This window comes from Saccoglossus kowalevskii, chromosome 10 (genome assembly GCF_978046115.1).
Source record: "Saccoglossus kowalevskii chromosome 10, keSacKowa6.1, whole genome shotgun sequence".
NCBI classification, from domain to species: Eukaryota; Metazoa; Hemichordata; class Enteropneusta; family Harrimaniidae; genus Saccoglossus; species Saccoglossus kowalevskii.
Window position 1 is genome coordinate 18,002,535 of NC_140650.1, and position 4,685 is coordinate 18,007,219.

Below are 4,685 nucleotides of genomic sequence, written 5' to 3' on the forward strand. Positions count from 1 at the left end.
ATTGTTGGAACTTGAAGATCCAGATATAGTTTGTGATTTGAGAGAACGCGACCCTGGTCGACCCCCAAAATATGCAAAATGTTGGGAGCAGTGTGACGAGTATATTAAACATGTTGCAGAAGAAGCAGTTCAGGAAAGACGACATGATGCCATTATGTACAGTTCTGGTCCAAAAATCCATCTAGTGTCCTCACTCCAGCATACTGGTCGTCTCTGATTAAAATTTATGGTTCAGCAAAGGCAGCTCCGAAATACTCATCATGATGTTCTTTATGCATCTGCCTATTTTAGATATGCAAAGGAAATGGCAGTGAAATTCAGACAGTACTCCACTTTTGTATATATGGATGAAATCATCAAGCCCACAAAGACATGTGACTGAGTTAAATATCCAGCTCCAAAAGGAAGAGGTGTTTGAACTGTTATTTCAATGTAGTGTTGCTGGACCAGACCACGTGTGTGCTATGGTACAGTTCAGTAAGTTTGATAGCACAATTCTTGGAAAATGATTATGATGGTGTGTTTGCCATACGGACACCATCTAGTAGCTCATGGAATAATCCAGTCGTAAGAATTATGTCCCCACTGAATTTAGCCTTCCTGTGTCTTGGTGTGATGAGAACGAAAATGTCCACAGAAATGGAAAAGATTCTGTGAGTGTGTAATAATATGAAAGACATTCGTGATTCAGCTGAAAAACATCCATACTTCATGGGTGCATTCCAATCACTCTCTTATTGTCCGTTTTACAACGCCTAGACTTGAAGAATGAACCCTTTACTTTAGGTGCTGAGGGAACATATATAAAGAAATTTCATCAGACAAGATTGATCATGAGTTGTCAGACAAATCAAACTCCAAAGATATTGATTACTCCAAGAATCTGCAGGATGTTGTGAAGTGCAGTGATATGTCTTTTAAATACCATGGACCACCACGGTTCAGAGAGTTGCATTACCTACCTGATCCAGTACCAGACAGTGATAACCTGCACTATAAACAATGTGAACATGTTTATGGTACCACCACCACTGTTGATCATCGACTATCTCTGAAAGCATCCCAGAAAAAAAGTCATGGCATTCCATTCAATCCATCGGCACAAACTGCTTGCAGGGTAATTTTATTTTTTTTATTTTAGAACAAAATGATAGTAGATTTATGTTCATCAAGTAGATTCTTGAACTATTTCTGGGGATGGCACTGATTTTTTGTTAATTAATGCATTCAATGTTTTATACTTTTGTTTTTATTATACAGGTATCAAAAGTGATAGTTTGTACTCTTTGTGGCTAACCTAGAGTACTACATGCTGCAAGAAAGTTGACTAAAAATCAGCAAAAAGATCTTGACATTGCATTGGAGAGTTTTGAATGTAGCTGTTGAACAGAGATGTTTGATTGTATCCCACTGGCAGCAGACAGAGATGAACACATACTTGGAAAAGTATATGTTCGTGGTGATCTGATTTGCAGTTCCCTCATTGAAATTCCCTACTATTCCTCTTCAGTATTTCCTCGTAATATGCATCAATTGTGCAGCAGGAAACAATCTTGTCACTGGTCCCGATTACTCTGATAGTTATCCAAGATGTAATAACTGCGCAGAAAAACCCAAAGTTTTGAAAAGGAAACGAAACATTTTTATTAGTAAAACTACCAACAAAAAGAAGTAAAAAAACAGGCACATTGTAATTGAAACTTGACTTGTATTCTGTGACTTGTGTTGAATAAATAAACATTGTATTCCAAAATGCGCTTGTACTCGCATTTGTCTCAAATTTTCCCCCTTTTATCTCAGTATTCAAAAAAAATCGCTTCGCCGCCTCATTTTAAAATTTCCATGAAACGAGAAACAGAGATTTGTTTCCTAGCCTTACGGGCAAACTATGTATGAGATGTGTTTAATGTTATTTTTATGTTGGCTTGCGTTTCAGTTAGAGTTATTCAGTTATTCATTTTTGACAAAATGTGTGTACTCTGCCATTATGTAAACTCACAAAAAAGTATGATTATCTGATTTATAATGCAATCACCAGACTGCACCATTGCGTCGCTGGAAAACTGTTAATGTCGATGCATACAAACCCTACCGAATGCACTAATCAGATATGATAACATCATTCGTACACCATTCGTACACTTAAACTGTCATTGTCACAGTTAACACTGCAGCTTTGATATTAAATAAACCTGTGTTTGACACTCATTTTTAAGACTTGTACGGTTTTTTTAAAGCAAGTCGTATCGTTAACTTTTAGAAGCGAATGGTGCTTAAATCCAGCTTATTAAGCCAATTTAATCTGTACTATAATTAGTGAATGTATAAATATCATACAATATATACCTTTGAAAAAAACCTACTACTGACATGATGCTGAAACATTATTCACAGACAAACTGAGTCAACAAAAAGAAATCAAGAGACCAACACGTAATAGACTTTACAGACAGTAATCCGTTGCTTTAATTCACGAACAATCTTGCATACAATCTCTGGATGAAAATAACGAGACAATCACGTACAAGCATCTATTATCTAAACACACACATTACGTGATGTGAAAAGACAATGAGATACAACAAAAGATCAATACAGAATAGACTGACTATGCAGAGAGTAATCGGGAAGCTCATCTTATCTCGTTTTGGCGAAATGAAATTCTTCCTAATTCATGTCATTCATGGTATTATAGCCAGATAGGATCTGGATGATTTGCCTACCTTATTTTGTATACACACAATAACAAGATTAAAAACCAATTTATAGAAACAGTTTTATAAATTCCTCATAACCTCACAGCAATGTCCACTTTCTCCCGCCTATAGAGTATATATTTATATATATACATATCTTATCAGTATGTGACATGTAGTACAGATGCAGGGGTACGTATTACAGTTACATTGCCGTCTTATTTCCAAACTATTTTTTTTAAGTTGGCCTGACTGACATTCAGAAAGTTATTTGGTAAATTTAATGAGATTTTGTACAAATATGATGAATCTATCGCTTATTCTGTAACAATGTGGATGATAAGTCCGATATATTGTGGTTGTTCAGTGTAAAAAAACAGTGTATAAATTGTCGATATCTTCATACTACGAAATAACTACATAAGCATTCCTTCGTGACTTACTTTATAATTTATGTCCTTACATTCATGTTATCTAAATTATTGAATTCATTGTGATCACTCTGCAAACACTCTGCGCATTTGTTATTGAGTTATATTATGTTATATGTGACTCTGATCACCACTGGAAAGTAATGAGCTTTTTTTTTGTTGAAGATCTACAATTTCAGAGCAATCCTTCCATGCAAATGTAATGTTGCAAACAAAATAAACAATCGCTACCTAAAATATAACATCCTTGGCGGAGGTCATTATCCCAGTAATGTGATTGGTTCATTCAAGTATATTTGACATCATGTCCGACAATCTCAATATAGCCAACAACTGAGTTAACGAGAAGTATTTTACAAGATTGTGTCTAATTTGCTACACAATGTGATACCCTAACAGCCGGACCAATCAGAGAGCAGCTTGTTTTTGGCGGTTTTTTTTCGACATGACATCATGTCTTGTTGTATGCTTCGACTAGACTACAATATCTCAGATCAGGTAAAATGTGTGTGTGTGTGTGTCGCATATACGTAGGACATCATTTCCCAATCTGAACTTGTCATTTTCCACGAACTATGTAAATGCCACTGATTACAATTTACGTCAAAGCTGATAATTGTTTTACCAGACCCGTAAATATACCCATCGTATGAGGGTATAAACTGACGGAAGTTGTTGTTCATGGACAACGGTTTTTGAAAATGCATAAACTCTTTGAGAAGTCTTGATATTACGTTTCCGCGTGGGTTTATGCATTTTAAAAGCAGTTATAAAACGCTGTATGATATGGACAGGATATCAAGTTTGTGACTCTGGAAGATTGAATTTAATATTTTAATAAATCTGATATTCTAAGGTTCCCTCGAGATATTCTCTCTTTTTTATGTGTCACAAATGTATTAGTCAAATGGAAAGATGCATCAACTGCAATTATGTAAGTACGGAATACCCTTATTCAAAGATACACATAGCGTGATTGCTTAGATAAAGACAAATGATCACAAGCTAACGTGGAATAGAATAAACATGCAGACTAAATTACATTAGTGTATGCATGCATTGTGTAACCAATGAATGGTCGTATAATATTACAAGACAATCAAGTACGAGCTTACTGCTTACAAACTGATGTTTGTCCATTATTCAAAGACGCACATAGCGTGATATTACGATATAGTGACATACAGTCAAAATACCACTCCGCTGACTGAATATACAGACAGTAATCCAAAAGTTTGCTTTAACATTCAAGAATGAGAAAAGGCAATCAGTTACAAAGTGCTGATGACCATCATCTAAGACATACATTGCGTGATTGTTTAGATAATGCAGAAAGCCGTTGGCTGTACATCAACTTTAACGTTCACAATTCTGACGTGTATTGGGGCAACTCATCATGAAAGATCGTCTAATAGCGTCAAACAATGGCCATTTAAGCCTAGTGCAGATGTTCATCCAGCCCTCAAAGGACATAAATTGCGTGGTTGTTGAGCCAATGGCATGTAATGTACAAGCAGTAATGTTTAGGCATGCAATAGCTTTAAAAAAATACCAAGTC

The 4,685-nt window shown here is 35.6% G+C and overlaps 1 pseudogene; it reads left to right on the forward strand.

Moving 5' to 3' along the window:
• The first annotated feature begins 576 nt into the window (after nt 1-576).
• Nucleotides 577-1,386, forward strand: LOC144344599 (uncharacterized; annotated as a pseudogene).
• The last annotated feature ends 3,299 nt before the right edge of the window (nt 1,387-4,685 follow it).